General features: G+C 41.8%; 1 protein-coding gene and 1 pseudogene across 2 annotated transcripts in view; one reads left to right on the forward strand and one right to left on the reverse strand.

The window, feature by feature from the left end:
- The window catches only part of LOC116085393 (ubiquitin-conjugating enzyme E2 E2), a 280270-nt gene that overhangs the window by 220489 nt on the left and 38463 nt on the right, over nucleotides 1-21318 (reverse strand). The window lies entirely within an intron of this gene.
- LOC116085520 lies at nucleotides 1605-1745 on the forward strand (annotated as a pseudogene).

A 21318-nucleotide genomic window follows, 5' to 3' on the forward strand; every position in this document is an offset into this window, starting at 1 on the left:
GTCAGAGTAAATCACTGGCAGGTAGAAGTGTGGCACTTTCTGGGTTTTGACTTCTGTCTCCCACCTCCATTGTAAACCTTATCTAGAGCTTAGGAAAGAACTGCTGCCCAAACTGTTCAGTTCCTTCACCCACTGGCTGATGTCACCCACCAACCTCCTTGCCACTTCTTACTCCTCTTAATCTCCTGGCAGAGGGAGAGGCTACTCCAAGACTTAAGTGTGTCGTCCAACACACAGTCTCCGGTGTGTTGGAATTTAATCCCCACTATGAGTCTTCTCATGAGGGAAATTTAACCCATCTACTCATTCACAAGTATGGCATAAGGGAGAGGATTAGGATTAGGCAATGTTATCACAGCCAAGCTCTTGTGACTGAATACTGGTGACTTGATAAGAGGGAAAAAAACTAAAAAGTACACAGACACACGGGCCTCCTAGCAAGATGACCTCACCATATACTCCTCCATCTTGTATTCCAGACAATGAGATGCAATAGACCTTTTGGGAGTGTTATGGCTTTTGGGGGTTTTGTTTGTTTATTTGTTTGTTTTCCTGTTATATCTTGGTTTTGAGACATGCTCTCATTATGTAAGCCAGGCCTGGGCTTGAACTCACAACCCTCTGCTTTTACCTCCTAAGGACTATAATTACAGCAATGTAATTACTAGCTAGCTAAACTTATTTTTTGTTTTATCTTTTCATTGAAAATGTTTCATACAGTATGTTCTGATCATGATTTTCCTCTCCCATAGGTCTTCCCAGATCCTTCACATCCACCCAACTCTACAACTTTTCTTTCTCCCTTAAAAAAACCAAACAAGCAAACATAACAAACATGCACATACACACACCAAGAAAAAAAAACACAAAGAAGAAACTAAAATGTATACACAAAAGAAAATATAAAAAGTGCCCAAACAAAGCAATCTGAGATTAAAAAGTCTACAAATATACTATTGAGTTAATTTTTGTACTGGCCATTCCTTCCTGTCCCTGTGTGTGAATGCTTGATACTGAGGAGACCAGAAGAGGGCATAGGATCCCCTGTAACTGGAGCTACAGGCGGTGGTGAGTTGCATGTGAGTGCTGGGAACTGAACCCAGGTCTGCAAGAGCACAAGTGCTCCTAACCTTTGAGCAATCCCTAAAGTCCTGATGCTTTTTGGTTTGTAATAAAAGCCATTTCTACTACCAGGACTCATCCTCTCTCACATTCTGTCCTTCTGTCCTACTAAAAACATCTGCCAGCTGTCATTTAGCTACTGTCTTCACAGTCGTGACTCCAGTTTCTCTAATCATTCCTAAACCCTTGGTCTCTCCCTCAGTGTGCTCTATACCATGCCTGAGCTTGCATTCACAGCCACTGTTCTGACCTGTCAGCATTCCAACCCCAGCTCTGCCAGGCTGGGACTCTGCTGTTGCATTAATATTCATATTTTATAGACCAGTCACAAGGGCATTACAATAACATTTTCATCCATCTTCTCTTTATAAGTTGTCTTCTAACAGTGATCTCACATAGGATATTTCCAATGGGAGTTACTGAATGGATAAAACAAACATGGAAATGAAGGAAGGCCTTCATCAGTAAGAATGTAAAGAGTCACTGCTCCTAGGGCTGTGGCAGATGTAGCTGTTGTGCCACATGTGTATCACCAGTAGGAAGCAGAGAGAGGAGAGAGGAGGCTATGTCTACTGTCAGTGTCCTGACCCTATGAACATCTGAATGATTAACAGCATAACACTCCCTGAGACAATCATCAGTCTCGTGCCAGTACAAGGAGCAAACCTAAGACTAGAAGAATCCTGTGTGGGGCCCTGGGACCTGGGCAGGAATGAGCCCATGACAGACAACCCTCAAGTGGAGCTACTCAGGTGAGCCCAAGCAGGAAGCAAGCCTGAGAAGACCACCAGACTTGTGCCATGGGGCCCAGATAGGACCAGCCTGAGTTCAGTGTGGCACCATGCAGGCCTGGGAGGGGACAGACGATGCCTGACATGACCCCTGCCTGGTACCATAATGCACAAGCAAGACATAGCACTCATAAGACAACTCCAGACACTCAGAGACTCCAGGCAAGTAAGTGATGGAGAAATGGAGAAGAAAGAGGAACAGGAGGATGTGAACACCAAGAAGCAAGGCAGAGGGTAGTGAGGAACAGCCTGATATGAATAGCCAATGATACTACCTAGGACCACGGTCGGGTATTGCCTCTGCTGCCACCTGGGTCCATATCTGGGTCTGTAGCTCTGCAGCAGCAGGGGTTTCTTACCACCAAAGGCCAGACAGACATCTCTGGGCTGTGCTGCTACCCATGGACATATTGATATTTGAGGACTGTGCAGAATTGGTTCCATCACTCACCGGGGCCTTGTGGGAGACCTGACCTTGGAGGCATGAGAGCAGGAGAGCTGTCCCTGTCCCTCACCAGCTGCAGCACTTGGGAGAATGAGCTCTGTACCTCGCTTGAGCAGCACAGGAGAGCTGTCTCTGGTATCAGGGGATCAGGTGAGCTGACATGAGAGTGTGACAGTTGACCCTGTCACTTGTCTGCTGTTCAATGACATAGCCAAGGCAGAGATGTGCCTCCCACCTCTAACCCCCACCATCCCTTGCCACCTATGGCAGGCAGGAGAGCTGGCCTTGGAGTCATGAGAGCAGGAGAGCTATCTGGGCCCCTCAACTACTGCAGCACTTGGTAGAGCTAGACCTGCACCTTTCCTAGCCAGCACAGTAGACCTGGGCCTGGATATGGGGGTTGTGGGCTTGAGTTTGGAAGAGCCAGTCTTGACTCTTGTCGCTGGGTTTGGCCTCAGCAAGGGAGAGATTCCCCTCCCCTCCATTTAGCCCTCACCACTGGCAGTAGACAGGAGATGGGGTCACGAGAGCTAGAGAGCTATCCCTGCCCCTCTATTGCTACAACACTCAGGAGAGCCACCTCTGCACCTCACCTGGGCAGCACAATACAACTGACCCTGATGGTGGGGGTACAGGTGAGCCAGCCTCAAGGGTGTGAATGTGGGAGAGCTGGCCCTGCAATTTGTCTGCCATGTGGCAGCATGTGTGAGGGAGTGATGCCCTCTTCCATCCCTCCTACCCCCCTGCACCTCCCGGCACTTCCCTTCATTTCCATGAGAGCCTACCATAGGGTCATGAGAGTAGGAGAGCTGGTAGCTCTCCTTGCCTGCACAGCACAGTAGAGCTGGCCCTGGATGTGGGGGTTGCAGGTGAGCTAGCCCCAAGGGTGTGAGTGAAGGAGAGCCAGCCCTGTCTCTTGTCTGCTAGGCAGTGGTACAGATGTAGGAGAGACACCCTCATACCTTGCTAATTATGGCAAGCAGGAGAGCTAGGCTCGGGTCATGAGAGTGGGAGAACTGGCCATTTCTCTCATCAGCTACTACATTCTGTATAGCAGGCCCTATATCTCACCTTGGCAGCAGAGCTAGTCCTGGTTGTGGGGACTGCTACTGAGCGACCTGACGATGTGAGAACAGGAGAGCCAGCAGGCTGAGCAGCTCAGATACCGCTCAGGCCATGATCCAGGGATTTGAACTGGCTTACCCTAACATCTATCCCACCAATGAACTGTTGGAGGGGCCAATCCTACAGACTCAAAACTACACCACAACACAGGGCAACAACAGGACATCCAAGAGAAGTCTCACCGAAGTTTCGGTATGAACAGAGTAGAAGCCAGAGGCCTTGTACTGGACCAACAAGTCACTGAAATGAACATTTGGAAGCAAAGAATTATAGACAAAAGGGTATACTGTGGGACACAGTGTGGCACATTACAGCGTCCACAAAATTTTTTACTCTGTTAGGGGGTAGAGTATAAGGGTGGAAGGCAGGTATGAAAGGAGGTAGAGATGAATGGGATTGAGGTACATGATGTAAAATTCACAAAGAACCAATAAATAGTTTTTAAAAAATAATAATATAAGCAGTCAACCAAGCAACAGAGATTCCTTGAAGTTCTGACTACTGAGTTTATACTAGCAGAGAACTAAAAAAGGTGAGGTGACCGCCAGCCTTTATACTTTAACTTTGTATACAAACCACTGATTTTCTCAAAATGTTTTCAACTTTTTTTTTTTAATGTGGAAGAGTGTTTTGAACATCATCACATCCCTTGGAACTGGAGTTGCAGACAGTCATATGTGAATGCTGGGTACTCAGAAATAGCAACAAGTGCTCTTAATTGATGAACCATCTCTCCAGCCACTATTTTGCCAAATTTAAAAATAAAAAAGATGAAAAGCAATTCTGATTATAGAGGAGTTACTCTGTAGCGAGTATGCATGGTTTCACATGAACCACAAGTCCAAAATTAAAAAAAGAAAGAAAACAGAAAGGAAAAGAAAAGAAAAGAAAAGAAGAAAAAAGAAAAGAAAAGAAAGTAAAAACCAGGCAGTTAGGGCTTGGGATCAGCAACCCAAAGTATAATGCTTTGCTGTGACGGGTGTTTTTCCCACTTCCCCATCTCTAGTTCCTTTGTCTCTGAATTGCCAGAAGAGGGTTTCTCTGAAGTTACCCTCTGTAGCTAGCAGCCTGATCCTCCAGAAGGTCATGGAGCAGGGCAGACACCATAGCCACCCCCGACAGAATGGGCCAGCACTGTTTAGTCTTTCATCCCACTGGCCCTCTCTATAAGAGATCATACCCTATTCTCATATTGCCTATGTGCCCCATTTCTTCTCCCCTCTGAAGGAAGTCTGTAAGCTTCAACTATTTACCTGGCATGTATTTGAGTAATGATTTGTGTAGCATAAGCTTGAAATTAATACACGTGTATGCCTTCTCTCTTGTCTGTCTACTGACTGTTTCAGACTCAATGGATTTCATTAAAGCATCAAGGTTTGAACAGATGTTCCTTTCCCCACTTTACAGACAGAGCTGCTTTTGCCACAGGCTTTTGCACAAGGAACAGATAACACAGAAACAAAGCTCTATGCCTTTCTACTGTCCCCGAGTTACAGAGCCAGCCAGGAATGCTCCACTCTGCTGGGGAAGTGCTAACAAGAAACATTCCACAGACAGACTGTAGGCAGTGGTTCTCAACCTGTGCAATCACTACCACTTTGCAAACCTCTATGGCCAAAATTATTTACACTATGATTCACAACAGTAGCAAAATTATAGTTGTGAAGTAGCAATGAAAGTAATTTTATAGTTGAGGGCCACCACAGCATGAAGAGCTGTATTAAATGGTCACAGCATTAGGAAGGTTGGGAACTAAAGAAGTACAGCTTTAGAGCTTGTGCCACAATGCCATCTACCCACCCCTGTCATAACTCCCTGGCTTATCTGAAAGCTGCAGACCTCACAGAAAAGCCAATGAGAGGAAGGACGGTTTCTCCCACAAACACAATCTATGCACAGAAAGATGCAGGGTCATTAAAAACACCAAGGCCAGGAGCGAGGAAATGTGGTAAGTGGGTGGCTGAGCTGACCACTATGTCGTTCACAATACTCAAATAAGCATGTTTCTATTTGTATGTAAGGGAAGTGCCTACTATTTCATTAAAATATGCAGAAGGGGGTGCGCTGGAGAAAGGACCTGGGTTCAGTTCACAGTACCTGCATAGTGGCTCACAAGTATCTAAAACTCCAATTTCAGAGATCTAACTTCCTCTCCTGACCTCTGTGAGCTCCAAGAACACATACGGTGCATATATATATACATGCGGGCAAAGCACCCATATCATAAAATAAAAAATAAATATGAAAAGGAAAAAAGAAAAATAACTTTAAACCTACAGGCAGGGTAAGGGGCCGGGACGAACTGCTAGTTACTCAAGCTAGACCGGATGCCCTTCTAGCAACCTCTGAGGGGATAAACGGAAACACGCATAGTATGGAGACCTGAGTCTATGTGGGAGTCAAGGGTAATACACATGCTGGGAGATGAGTTGATAACGCTTCTACATGAAGAGGAAAAAAACCAAACACCATGAGACTAATAACACTATAACTAGATGTGGCATGCACACTTGCAGTCCCCGCACACGAAGGCTGACTAAAGAGGGTAACAAGTTCAAAGCCAGCCTGTGCCACATAACAAGACCCTGTCACCACCAACAAATAAAATACATACCCACATGCATCTTCTTATGGATAGCCTTTTAAAATGAAGATAAGGTGTAATAACCAGGGCACTTACCAGCACCCATCACACCTGACACATGTCTAAAATATACTGTAATCAAGAGTCTCCCCAGAACACATGGCAGTGTCTCTCATGTTGGGTGATGTTTTTCTTTGTCATCATACTGGACCAGTAACACCTTCAGAATAAGAACTAGGACTTCTTTAAAAATATATATATATTTAAATTCACGTTTAATAAAACATAACTAGATAGGGAGTTTCCAAAGGGGAGACCTGGAAAGAGGAAAACATTTGAAATGTAAATGAAGAAAATATCCAATAAAAAAGGGGAAAAACAAAAACAAACAAACAAAAAAAAAAAAACAAAACTAAACTAAAGCCGTATTTTACAGAGACCAGGAAAGAGGAAGAACACCTGCCAGAATATTGTGAAGTAAATTTTCTTAATCTTTTTTTGTATTTTATGAGTTATAATCATAGTTTACATTTCTATAAACCATTATATGCATCTTGTCTTTTATCACTGTTTTTATATACTTATTTAATACATACATAGCTATCAGTGAGTAGACTGACCATAATTTACTTAGTCACTTATTTTTCTTTACTAAAAATTGTTCCCTTACATATTTCTATGGTCTTGGATGATGGTGCACATTTTCAATCATTTTACATAAGTTCAACCTATTTGTCATGTGACTGAATCAGAGTATGAGCAGACCCCCTGATTTCTACAGAAGCACGCTGCCCATGTTCTTAATTGAAGCTGCACATCTTTAGCCACAGCAGTAGCTCCAGTAGCTCTGTGTATGGCTTCTTTTTGTGTTGTCATGTCTCTTGGGTCCATAGAAAAGAGACAATTCCAGATTCCCAGTGACCCATTAACTGAAATTTCTTCCCACTGCCCTCACCCACTGCAGTTATTACTGGTCTTAGAGGCTGTGACCCCTCTCCCATCTCACTGAAAGATTTCACCTCCAGTTGATGATTGGCCCTGAACACATACCTCATGCACCTTATGTACTTCAATTTTACCTAAATTGGTTAATTTCACTGGGCAGTGATCCTATACAAGAGGATGACTAATGAGTTAAAGCCTGGGTACCTAGTAAGGACCAAGCTAACTAAGGTTACAGAGACTTTTAAAAGGATTTGGATTTTTGGGGGTGGGGGTGACAACTCAGCCACTAAAGATGGTTGCTGACAAGACCAAAGACATCAGTTTGATTTGCAAATCCCACATGATATAAGTTGTCCTCTGATTTCCACACATATGACATGTCATACGCTGCATCTTCGTGCACATGCATGACACATGCACAAACACACAATGAATTATTATAAAAACATAACATTTCTAAAAGTCGCCCTCTGAGTTTGTGTTCTTGTTTCATTCTTTTTATCTAGCCTTTTTACTTATAAGAGATGAGCCATTCTGCATCTCTCAAAAGTCTGCTGCAATGTGCTTCACATCCAAAGCGTTCAGTGAGTACTTAAGGATTCTCTGCTAAAGGAGAGAATCCTAAAAAATCCTAAAAAATAACATCTAGCCATTATCGGAATCTTAATAGTCTCTTCACAAACTGAACACAAAAGGTAAGAGGTACCAGTGACAAGACAACCTTCAGATCTCTTTCTCTTCCACTGCTGGAACAGAGAGCCCCTGTGTAGCCCCTCCTCCAGAGGAGCCACCAGATGCTCCAGGGAAGCCTGTTCAGACCAGCATGCTCTATAGGAGGTGAAACGTTCCACCCTGCCATGAATGTGCCTCAAAATTCAGAATATAGACAGCTCAAAAGCTTCAGAAAGTTCCTGAAACTTATCAGAAGCTTACCAAAGCTTATATAAGCAGTTAGAACTGCTGCTGAGAGACAACCTCAGACTTACCCAACCATCTGAAAGAGGCAGAAACCAACAAGGCTTCCTGGAAGAGATTCTCCAGCCTGTCAGGCTGCCTGCAAACTATGTACTCCCTCTCAGGTTTGCAGCTTCCACAAGCCATCACCCATGCTGGGGGGATGGAGTAGGGGTGGTAATGATGCCGCTTCTTTGAGTTGTTTCTGCTCCTGTGGGTAACCCCAGAAAAACTTACTGGTTTACCACACTGTACTTGGTGGTATCTTACTTTGAGCCATCATCAGATTCTTATCTGGAGTGAGTAAATGTTTGTTCATTTCCCCTGGAATGGTGTCACACAGCAAGCACATGGTTTAAGAAGCTGTTTTTGTTGGCAAGCTGCCTTTTCACACTGTCATTAAGTCACACAAACTCCCTTTCACAACGGGTCAGCAGTGTGGAAGAAGGGAGGATGTGTGGTACTTGTTTTGCTAAGTCACACTTCTCAGATCACTGCCATGTGTATAGTGTGTAGTAAACAACGAAGCTCAGAGTGTCACTTACACAGCTGTTCAAGTCATACATCCAGCCGCTGCTGCTGTGGCAGCATACTCGTGTTTTTGTCAATCACCCACTTCACAGTAGGAAAAAATATATGTAATTACAGTTTATGAATTTACATACCCCAAATATCACCCAATGAAGAGCAGTTCTATTACTCTTTTCCAGCCTACTTTTTATGTTGTGTGGCTGTGCATGCAGGCATGCATGCTGTGCCCATGTGTGTAGGTAGAAGCAGAGGTAACAGCGGGCGTCCTCCTCCAGTGTTCTCCAACATACACCTGGGGTCTTGTCTCTGAGACAAGGCTGCTTACTGAAATGGCATGGTTGCTATTTCAGCTAGACTGGCTGGATGCTCCTATCTCTGTCTCCTAGTACTGGAATTAGAAGGCACCATGCCCAGCGATTATGTGGTCACTAGATCTGAACTCAGTTCCTCGCTTTTATGTAACAAATGCTCTTAACCTATGGAGCCATCTCACTAGGTCCACTTATAATTTCTTGTGTCAAAGAAATGGTTAGAAAAGAAGAAAAGAAAAGAAAAAGGAAGGAAGAATACAACATAAAAACAAACAAACAAAACGCACAAATGAAAACAAAACAATACATGAGTTCCCTAGGCTGCAACATGTATGCAGAATACCTGTTAATCTAACCTACATCTCAGGGCCACAAAAACACTGTTAAGATGGCAGCTGTGGAGTTTAATCTTGATGAGGTTTGGGGCACAGAGCCTTCTCCGACATGCTCCGGGCCAAAGACATCCAGATTTCAGATTTAAGAATATTTTAATATGCATAATGGGTCATTTGGGAGTGAATACAAGATTCATTTCCATGCCTTATGTGCCATTTACACACCGCTGAAGTGTCTCTGGAGTAGCTGTATTCTAAGGCATCAGTTGCAAGAAAAGCCACTATGGGTTCTCTACAAACTGCTCTGGATTTTAAAGCACAACACACTTTCAGTTTTAAGATTAGTCACAGTAAGTTTGTCTTGCCTGTTTTAAATAGATGAATAAGTCAAATAATTGCAATAACTCTACCATACATTTTAGGAGAGTTACAGCTCCTAAATAACACACAAATATCTCAGAGAGATGGTTAAGATTATGTAATCTATTCTGTTTACCTTTAAACTGAAGAACCCAATTAAAGACTTTTTTTTCCATATGTTGATTTTTATTATGGTTGAAACATGTTGAGTCTAACTATAATTTAGTAATGAATCACTACTCACTAGTTAGGTCCTGGGCTGGAAAACTGGCTCAGTAGTTAAGTGCACATAATCTACTCATAAGGCTAGAGTTAAGAGCCCAGCACCCTCATACCAAGCCAGGTGTCCCATAAGACCAGCACCTTCAGCTTTGCAGACTAACATCCTCTTTTGACCTCTGTGCATACAGAAGCACTCATGCCCATGTACACATAAACATATACAGTAGCACTTACATATAATAAATAAATAAAGTCTTTTTAAAGAGATAACCCAGGCCCCTGAGATCTCTCATATAGTGAACCACCAACTAGACAGCATACACTAGCCAGTACAAGGCCCCGACACATATACAGTAGAGGGATGCCTGTTTGGCCTCACTGAGAAAAGATGCACCTAACCCTGGAGAGACTTGAGGCCTCAGGGAGTGGGGAGGCCTGGCAGGGACTGGAGAGTCAGGGGTTGGAGGGATATCCCTTGGAGACAGGAGGGGAGGGGGAATGGGAAGATGACCTGCTGGAGAGCAGACCAGGAGGGCGATAATGACTGGGTTGTAAAAAAAGATTAAAGATAAATATTAAAAAATACTAATAATAGCTTCCAATCTTCGTCTGTTCCCAGAACTAATCTTGTGCCACAGCACTCCATAACCAAATACTGCCAGTAGAGAGCTGGTCTCCCAGGGGTGTGAACACGCCTATAAACACAGGTAAGACCACCATTTCTGCTCAAATTCCTGGCCCAAGAGGGACCTGCCCTGAGCCATCAGGATACAGGAACAAAGAAACAGCCAGAGACAGGATCCTTCAGGTTTCTGTCTGCGTCCCCAAGCCGACCCTGTACCACAGCTGTCCATTCCCAAATTCCTCCTGTAGAGAACTTGTCTCCGAGGAGTTCTGACACATAGGCTTGCAGGAGAGACAAGCCACAGAGACAGCAAGACCAGCTAACACCGAAGATAACCAGATGGCTAAAAGCAAGGGCAAGAACATAAACAACAAAAACAAAGGCTATTGGGCATCCTCAGAACCCAGTTCTTCCACCACAGTGAGCCATGGATACCCCAACACACTGGAAAAGAAAGACTAGTTTAAAATCACATCTCATGATGATGATGATAGAGGACTTTAAGAAGGACATAAATAACTTACTTAAAGAAATATAGTAGAACACAGGCAAACAGCTTGAAGCCATTAAAAAGGAAACACAAAAATCCTTTAAAGAATTGCAGGAAAACACAACCAAACAGGTGAAAGAATTGAACAAAACCGTCTAGCCTTCATTAAATGGAGCAGTCATTAAAAGCCTGCCAACCAAAAAAAAGGCCAGGGACCAAATGGTTTTAGTGCAGAATTCTATTAGAACTTCAAAGAAGACGTAATACCAACACTGTTCACACTATTCTACAAAATAGAAACATAAGAAACACTACCCAATTCTTTCCATGAAGCCACAGTTACACTGCATATTCTCCCTTGGAGATGTAACGGTTGCTGTCTAATGAGGAACTTTTCACAATTTCCTTTCATAGAGAACTTCATAAGAAATTTTTTTCTACTTCTATCATGTTTAATGTTCCAAATAGATTTTAAAAACTGGTTGAGTGCATATTACTTTTAGCTTCATAAAATATTATGAATATTTCTTTTTTATTAGATATTTTCTTTATTAACATTTCAAATCTTATGCTCTTTTCCTGATTACCCTTCCAAAAACACCCTATCCACTCCCCCCTCCCCATGCTCACCAACTCGCCCACTCCTATTTCCTGGCCCTGGCAATCCCCTACACTACGGCATACAGCCTTCACAAGACCAAGGGCCTCTCCTCCCATTGATGCCTAACAAGGCCATCCTCTGCTACATATGCAACTGGAGCCATGAGTCTCACCATGAGTACTCTTTGGTTGGTGATTTAGTCCCTGGAAGTTCTGGGGGTACTGATTGATAAATATTGTTGTTCCTCCTATGGGGCTGTAAACCCCTTCAGCTCCTTGGGTCCTTTCTCTAGCTCCTCCATTGGGGACCCTAGGCTCAGTCCAATGGTTGGCTGAGAGCATCCACCTCTGTATTTTTCAGGCACTAATAGAGCCTCTCAAGACACAACAATAACAGACCTCTGTTAACAAGCACTTGTTAGCATTCAGAAATAGTGACTGGGTTTGGTGAGTGCATATAGGATGGATCCCCAGGTGGGGCAGTTTCTGGATGTCCTTTCCTTCAGTCCCTGTTCCATACTTTGTCTCTGTAAATCCCACCATGAGTATTTTGTTCCCGTTTCTAAGAGGGACTGAAGTATCCACACTTTGGTCTTCCTTCTTGAGCTTCATGTGGTCTGTGAATTGTATCTTGGGTATTCCGAGATTATGGGCCAATATCCATGTATCAATGAGTATATACAATGTATGTCCTTTTGTGATTGGGTTATCTCACTCAGGAAGATATTTTCTAGTTCCATCCATTTGCCTAAGAATTTCATGAATTCATTGTTTTTAATAGCTGAGTAGTACTCCATTGTGTAAATGTACCACATTTTCTGTATCCATTCCTCTGTTGAGGGACATCTGGGTTCTTTCCAGCTTCTGGCTATTACAGATAAGGCTGCTATAAACATAGTGGAGCATATGTACTTACTATATGTTGGAGCATCTTCTGGGTATATTCTGGGTCCTCAGGTAGTACTACATCCAATTTTCTGAGGAACCACAAGACTGATTTCCAGATTGGTGGAACCAGCTTGCAATCCCACCAGCAATGGAGGAGAGTTCCTTTCTCCACATCCTCACCAGCATCTGCTGTCACCCGAGTTTTTGTTCTTAGCCATTCTGACTGGTGTGAGGTAGAATCTCAAGGTTGTTTTGATTTCATTTCTCTGATGACTAAGGATATTGAACATTTCTTTAGGTGCTTCTCAGCCATTTGGTATTCCTCAGCTGAGAATTCTTTGTTTAGCTCTGTACTCCATTTTTAATAGGGTTATTTGGTTCTCTGGAGTCTAACTTCTTGAGTTATTTGTATATATTGGATATTAGTCCTCTATCAGATATAGGATTGGTAAAGATCTTTCCCCAATTTGTTGGTTGCCGTTTTGTTCCATTAACAGTGTCTTTTGCCTTACAGAAGCTTTGCAATTTTATGAGGTCCCATTTGTCAATTCTTGATCTTACAGCATAAGCTATTGGTGTTCTGTTCAGGAATTTTTCCCCTGTGCCTATGTGCTTGAGGCTCTTCCTCACTTTCTTTTCTATTAGTTTCAGTATGTCTGATTTTATGTGGAAGTCCTTGATCCACTTGGACTTGAGCTTTGTACAAGGAGATAGGAATGGATGGATTTGTATTCTTCTACATGCTAACCACCAGTTGAGCCAGCACCATTTGTTGAAAATGCTGTCTTTTTTACACTGGATGGTTTTAGCTCCTTTGTCAAAGTTCAAGTGACCATAGGTGTGTGGGTTCTTTTCTGGGTCTTCAATTCTATCCCATTGATCTACCTGCTTGTCACTGTACCAATCCCATGCAGTTTGTATCACAACTGCTCTGTAGTACAGCTTGAGTTCAGAGATGGTGATTCCACCAGAAATTCTTTTATTGTTGAGAATAATTTTCACTATACTAGGCTTTTTTGTTATTCCAGATGAATTTGCAAATTGCTCTAACTCTATGAAGAGTTTTGATGGGGACTGCATTAAATCTATAGATTGCTTTCAGCAAGATGGCCATTTTTACTCTATCAATCCTGCCAATCCATGAGCATGGGAGATCTTTCCATCTTCTGATCTTCTTCAATTTATTTCTTCAGAGACTTGACATTCTTATCATACTGCTCTTTCACTTGCTTAGTTAGAGTCACACCAAGGTATTTTATATTATTTGTGACTATTGTGAAGGATGTTGTTTTCCTAATTTCGTTGTCAGACTGTTTATCCTTTGAGTAGAGGAAGGCCACTGATTTGTTTGAGTTAATTTTATATCCAGCTACTTCGCTGAAGTTGTTTATCAGGTTTAGAAGTTCTCTGGTAGAATTTTTGAGGTCACTTAAGTATACTATCTTACCTTTTGCAAATAGTGATAGCTTGACTTCTTTCTTTCCAATTTGTATCTCTTTGACTTCCTACCTTTTGTTGTCTAATTGCTCTGGCTAAGACTTCAAGTACTATATTGAATAGGTAGGAAGAGAGTGGGCAGCATTGTCTAGTTCCTGATCTTATTGGGATTGCTTCAAGTTTCTCTCCATTTAGTTTGATGTTAGCTACTGGTTTGCTGTACATTGCTTTTACTATGTTTAGGTATGAGCCTTGAATTCCTGATCTTTCTAAGACTTTTATCATGAAGGGGTGTTGGATTTTGTCAAATGCTTTCTTATGTGGTTTTTTTCTTTGAGTTTGTTTATATAGTGGATTACATTGATGGATTTCCGTATGTTGAACCATCCCTGTATCCCTGGGATGAAGTCTACTTGATCATGATGGATTATCATTTTAATATGTTATTGCATTTGGTTGTGTGAATTTTATTGAGTATTTTTGCACTGATATTCATAAGGGAAATTGGTCTGAAGATCTCTTTCTTTGTTGGGTCTTTGTGTGGTTTAGGTATAAGAGTAATTGTGGCTTCATAGAACGAATTGGGTACAGTACCTTCTGTTTCTATTTTTATGGAATAGTTTGAGGAGTATTGGTATTAGGTTGTCTTTGAAGGTTGGATAGAACTCTGCACTAAACCCATCTGGTCCTGGGCTTTCTTTTTGTTGGGAGACTATTAATGACCGTTTCTATATCTTTAGGGGATATGGGACTGTTTAGATCACTTATCTGATCCTGATTTAACTTAGGTACCTGATATTGGTCTAGAAAATTGTCCATTTCATCCATATTTTCCAATTTGGTTGAATATAGGGTTTTGTAGTAGGATCTCATGATTTTTTGGATTTCCTTGGTTTCTGTTATGTCTCCCTTTTCATTTCTGATTTTGTTAATTAGGATTCTGTCTCTGTGCCCTCTGGTTAGTCTGACTAAGAGTTGCACTATCTTGTTGATTTTCTCAAAGAACCAGCTCCTGGTTTTGTTGGGATTATTTCAGTCTTCTTGTATCTATTGAGGCCTGTTTTGTGACCGATTATATGGTCGGTTTTAGAGAAGGTACTGAGAAGAAGGTACATTCTTTTGTTTTAGGATAAAATGTTCTATAGATATCTGTTAAATCCATTGGTCCATAACTTCCATTAGTTAGTCTTACTGTGTCTTTGTTTAGTTTCTGTTTCTATGATCTATCGATTGCTGAGAGTAGGGTGTTGAAATCTCCCACTATTATTGTGTAAGGTACAATGTGTGCTTTGAGCTTTAGTAAAGTTTCTTTTAGTAAAGTGGGTGCCCTTGCATTTGGAGCATAGATGTTCAGAATTGAGAGTTCATCTCAGTAAATTTTTCCTTTGATGAATATGAAGTGTTCTTCTTCATCTTTTTTGATAACTCTTGGTTGAAAGTCGATTTTATTCGATATTAGAATGGCTACTCCAGCTTGTTTCTTGGGACCATTTGCTTGGAAAATTGCTTTCCAGCCTTTAACTCTGAGGTAGGATCTGTCTTTGTCACTGAGGTAGGTTTCCTGTATGCAGCAAAACGCTGGGTCCTGTTTACATATGCAGTCTGTTAGTCTATGTATTTTTATTGGGGAATTGAGTACATTGAGGTTAAGAGACATTGAGGAAAAAATGATTACTTCCTGTTATTTTTGTTGTTAGAGTTGGAATTATGTTTATGTGGCTATCTTCTTTTTCTAGGGTATAGTTTCCCTCCTTTTGTTGGAGTTTTCCATTTATTATCCTTTGAAGGCTGGATTTGTGAGAGATATTGTGTAAATTTGTTTTTGTCATAGAATATCTTGGTTTCTCCATCTATGGTAATTGAGAGTTCTGTTGGATATAGTAGACTGGGCTAGCATTTGTGTTGGCTTAGGGTCTGTGTGACATGTACCCAGGATCTTCTGGCTTTCATGGTCTCTGGAGAGAAGTCTGGTGTAATTCTGATAGGTCTGCCTTTATATGTTACTTGACCTTTTTCCCTTATTGCTTTTAGTATTCTTTCTTTGTTTATTGCATTTAGTGTTTTGATTATTATGTGACAGCTGGAATTTCTTTTCTGGTCCAGTCTATTTGGAGTTCTGTAGGCTTCTTGTATCTTTCTTTAGGTTAGGGGAGTTTTCTTCTATAATTTTGTTGAAGATACTTACTGGGCCTTTAATTTGGGAATCTTCACTCTCTTCTATACCTACTATCCTTAGGTTTGGTCTTCTTATTGTGTCCTGGATTTTCTGCATGTTTTAGGTTGGGATCTTTTTGCATTTTGTATTCTGATTGTTGTGTTAATGTTTTCTATGGTATCTTCTGTGCCTGAGATTCTCTCTTCTATCTCTTGTATTCTGTTAGTGATGCTTGCATCGATGGCTCTTGATCTCTTTCCTAGGTTTTCTATCTCCAGAGTTGTCTCCCTTTGTGATTTCTTTATTGTTTTTACTTCTATCTTTAGATCCCAGATGGTTTTGTTCAATTCCTTCACCTGTTTGGTTGTATTTCCCTATAATTCTTTAACAGATTTTTGTATTTTCTCTTTAAGGTCTTCTACCTGTTTTCCTGTATTCTTCTGTATTTCTTTAAGGGAGTTATTCAAAATCCTTCTCAAAATCCTCTATTTAGATCATGAGATGTGATTTTAAATCCACATCTTGTTTTCTGGTGTCTTGGCGTATCCAGGACTTGCTGTGATGGGAGACCTGGGTTCTGATAATGCCAAGTAGCCTTGGTTTCTGCTGGTAAGATTCTTACATTTGCCTTTTGCCATCTGGTTATCTCTGGTGTTAGATGGTCTTGTTGTCTCTGGCTGGAGCTTGTTCCTCCTGTGGGTCTGTAAGCCTGTGTCAGCACTCCTGGGAGACCAGCTCTCTCCTGGCAGGACTTGTGTACAGAGGGCTCTGGAACAGCCCAAGCTCTGGGTGCAGATGGTGATCAGGAAGGATCCTGTCCCAGCCGCTCCACTGTTCCTATACCTAGTGTGCTCCTCGCTATCTAGCTCCAGACAGATATTGGAGAGAAAGTGGATATCTCACCTCTGAGCCCTGGAGTGAAAGCACTCCTGGGAGAGTAGCTCTCTCCTGGGGGACCCTGCACAGTTGACTGTGGTACAGCCTTCACTCCCACATGCAGATGGGAGACCAAGATATTATATATTTAAGAGGCATTTAACTATTATAAGTTATTTTGATGACTTAAAAATGTCAATACTGAGTTGTATATTTTAAAATTTTATTAGTTTAATAAAAAGTAAAATTAAAAAATAAAAAATTAGATACAGTTGGTCCATACTTGGCATGAAAACACCAGCAATCCTCTGGTGTTTTCAAAACTATGTATCTTAAACATTACAGGCACTGCCTTTTAACTCCTGGATAAACTGACAAGTGAGATGGTATGAGTCTAAGGGTTTGACAGACACCATGCCTACTGTTGGAGATTATCAGAGGCCACTAAAAGCCCCTACCTCCCAGAGAGTGGTTCTCAGGCATCTTGTGGGGGCATCTCTGGTAGAAGTCACTGAAAATCTGGGGAAAGCTGAGGACACTCTAAGGACACCCCAGCCCTAACCCCACCCAAATCAAGTGCACAATGCTTGCAAACAATTTTACCGTTAACTTCAGTAGCATTCAGGAGCTTCCTGAGTTGATCTACAGCTGATGCATCAAAGCTTCTGCTGCAGAGACTTGGAGAAGAAACTCCCCTCATCAAATGCACAAGCTAATAAAGTTACTATAATTAAAAGGAAACACAACTGCCAGCTTCCTGAAAGCCAAAGCAAATAGAAAACATGAGTTACATAATTCCCAGTGGTAGACAGAGGAAGCATGCCAGATCACAAGGTGAGAAGGACGCCTTCTGAATCTAAATTCTCAGAGCCTGTCCTGTGAACTTTGATGGTGGAATCTAAACAATAAGAGATGATGTACTAGGACTTTATAGAAAATGCAGAAATATTTTTATTACAAAATATCTATAAATACCTGCATGTCATAACAGAGGGCCACAGATCCTATGGCGCACACATAAGATCCACCAAAGAGACTAAATCAACCCATCAGGTCCACCCCAAGTCAATGTCCTGCCTCACAACTACAAACAAACAACCAAGGACCCATACAGACAGCCTGTCTTTCCAGGGGAACTCTTTTGGTACTCACTACTCTCTCTACCCATGATAACTCCCTTAGCACCTTCCGAACCTACCAACCCTATCCTAGCCCTTCCCCAAGCCTCAGATGCCTACTGTTCAAAGCTGAAGCCAGGGTGCACATGGGGAAGACTTGAACACATCCTTTATAGGCATCCAATTCGAAATATAAAGTGTAGGAGTAAATGGTTTTCTGATAATCTACTTTGTATAAAATCAGAAATAAATTATTGTATTACTTTCCAAAAATCACTAATAAAATGACTTCTATGCAAAAATCAAAAAGCTTTTGCTGAAGGCAGACTCTAACTCAGAATCTTCAAAGCAACCATTCAGTTACCTGGACTGGAATTTGAACCCTCTACATATTCAGTAGTTATATAGAGGAAAATCAGGCTACAAAATCAGAGCTGTGTGCTGGACAGCTGAATCTGAGACATAGATCATCTACTTAACACTGGTTAGTTTCTATTTGCAACTGTCCTTCTCCCTATGGTTGCTGAAAACTGAAAAGCGGATCTACACAGCTTTTAGAACAGCACCCACTGCCAGGCACATAGATGGCACACATAGGAAGGCACGTGTCTTTCAGGCTCACATGTGCACCCTCTGTTATTCTGCAACTTATCACAGTCTAGTGTACAGCCAGTGTGCACTCCTCAAAGAGCAGGCTAGTATTCTGTTTCAAATGAAAAGCCCTTAACAATAAGGTTAATTTAAAAAAAAACAAATTTCAGTTAATGTAGACATTTATCAGGGTCATGAGAATCTCTCTTCAGCTAATTTACATTTCTCTTCAATCTATTATTTACTTACCTCTTGTTCTCAGTGACCAAAGCTTTAAAACCAAGAGATAGGAGGATTTTAAAGACAACTATTTGATTAGAACTTATTTCTCTATACATGAGTTACCAGGTATTTAATATTTTTTTAGTTTATCTTGAATCCAGTTAATATTATCTTTCTCCAGAATTCGGTTCTAAAGTCATGCTAGCAACAACAACTGCGCAGTCATATTCCTTTTGATCCCTTAGGCTACAAAGAGTGTTTCTTCCATAAGACCCAACAATGTGTGTTTGAGTTCTGCCAGATGGCTGTCTCTTCAGCTCAGAACATTCTGGGGAGGATACATTCACATTCAGAGATGGGAGCTGCTTACACCATGAAACACAGTCGGGAAGAGTGAGGTCTACCGTCCAGCATGCCAGGACATATATTCATCCATCAGCCTGAAGAAGCTGAGTGGAGCTCACCTGCACTGTACATTTCCTTACTTATGTGCTTTCCTATTGCAAAGAGGGAATTTATGTAGGTTACAGAAGCTGTAGCTCACAAGAGGTAACATTTCCCTTAAAAATTCCTACTGAGTCTAGTGCCATGCAACAGTAATACTGCGTGTAATTCTCTAATGTGGTAAATGATATTTATAGATGCACATGTGTGTGAGAGCCAAAGGACAAATGGCATCATTCCTCAGAGGCCATCCACCTGTTTTTGAGGCACGTTCTCTCTTTGGCCCGCAGCTCTCCAAGGCTAGGCTGTTTAGTCTACATCCCCAGTGCTGGGGCTGCAAATGAATGTCACCATACCGGGCTGTTCTAATGGATTTTGGGAACTGAGCTCTGGTCTATCTCCTCAGCTGATAATGTGCCAGATTCTTTTAAGAGGTCTGCACTGTAAGTCCTGGGACATATCTGTGTGTGTTCTAAAAGTCTGTTATCTCACCAAGTCAGCAGAACTCAAATTTCACCTGGTCCTTTAACCCTTTCGTCAGTCCAGGATGATAGAGGGAAAGAGCAGTCTTCATAAAGAGCCAAAGGAAGTAAGTACCCGCTCATCTACTCAGGAGGAGAGGAAGCCATGAAAGTCTGAGTAATCGTCTCTTCTCCGAGCTGCCTGTTGAGTATCTCCGTACTCCAGCGTCCCACTGTATTCATGTTTTCTAACTAATGCATCTGTAGAAAACTAAGGCTAGGATCTGCTCAGCCAGTAACTGCTTTTCTGGAAGAAAAAAAAAAAAACTACAGTCAGCTACAGAAATGTAGCAATGTGGCCCGTGATTATGCACAGTGGGAAAGAAAGAACGCATTTAAAGACCTGTGGTGGAAATAAAATGTACCTGTGTGGCACCTGCAACAGCTCTCAACTGCATTATGTCAGCCACAGTGTTCACATGGCAGCTCACCATGGGGTCAAGCACTGGAACATTAGCAACGTGGATTTTAGAGCTGCTATTTGAATATAAACTAGGAAGTCACATGTGAATCTGCAAATGACTTTACACAAGATGCTCTCTTTAAAAGAAAGAGAAAGGGGGGAAATGTCTTAATTCTTTTATAAACTAGTATCTTGGGAAGGTGCACTGGAAAGACTCCAAATTCACCTCAATGTTGGAGAAAAAGCAAAAACCAAAGCAAAAAGCAAACAAACAAAAACGCTTTTACTACTGTGGGAGAAGTCTTCCCCTTTAGTCTAAAATAATTTTTTTTAATGGTGTACTCAGAGACATAGTATAAAGCCATAATGTTTTTATGTAAATATCAATAATAAAAAATAAGACAACAAAGTATCAGATCAATAGTATAAAAATAGTCTTTTATAATGTCTCAGCAATAAATTCTCTTCTTGTTCTCAGGAAACTAGCTTTTTTTGAGACAGTATTAAGAATAATTTAAAATCTACAATCTCCACTGTGGAATCCACTCACTTAGTAGGGAGTGATTCTGTGCCAAACAGCAGTCTCATTGGCTCGCAAGCAGAACATTTCCGGGCCACTGTGCTTCATCTTTAACTGATAATCTCCAGGAACTCTGTGCTCACTCATAACTGCTGACTTCCAACAGCTTCTGGGACCTATTTAAAGCTTCATGTGATTCCCTCCTTTTATTTATCTTTGATCATCTATTTAGCCGTGAGTGTCTGTGGTTTGGGGCAAGAGTTTGTGGGAGGAAGAAAGAAGTCCACGCAAACATTCCAGAGCATTCCTGAGGTTTTTTCCCCTTTCATTTTTAAAAGATCAAAAAGGACAAAAGCAGAGCTCCCGGGTGCTTGTCAGTCAGAAGCAGGAACCCTCCTGTGGGTCACAAGGACAGATATAAAGAAAACCGCGCTTCCAGGCCTGTTAGGACCACAGTTCCCCTCTGTCTGACATGGGTCTTGGTGACTGAGCAGATTCTTTGTCAGAGCCCAGGATCAGCTAGCAGTGACCAGGCTCAGCAGGTCTGTATCCTTCCAATTCCTCTCAATGTGTCCCTCCACAAGCACAGACACTTGTCTCAGGTCAGAAGCCAGTGCTAAAGCAGTTGTCAACTGCCAGCCTTCCTCAGCCTGTCTTGCCACCTCAATAACCCCCAGAAGAATGAGCAGCCACAGCCCACAGC

Source organism: Mastomys coucha, unplaced genomic scaffold, assembly GCF_008632895.1.
Source record: "Mastomys coucha isolate ucsf_1 unplaced genomic scaffold, UCSF_Mcou_1 pScaffold9, whole genome shotgun sequence".
Classification (NCBI taxonomy): domain Eukaryota; kingdom Metazoa; phylum Chordata; class Mammalia; order Rodentia; family Muridae; genus Mastomys; species Mastomys coucha.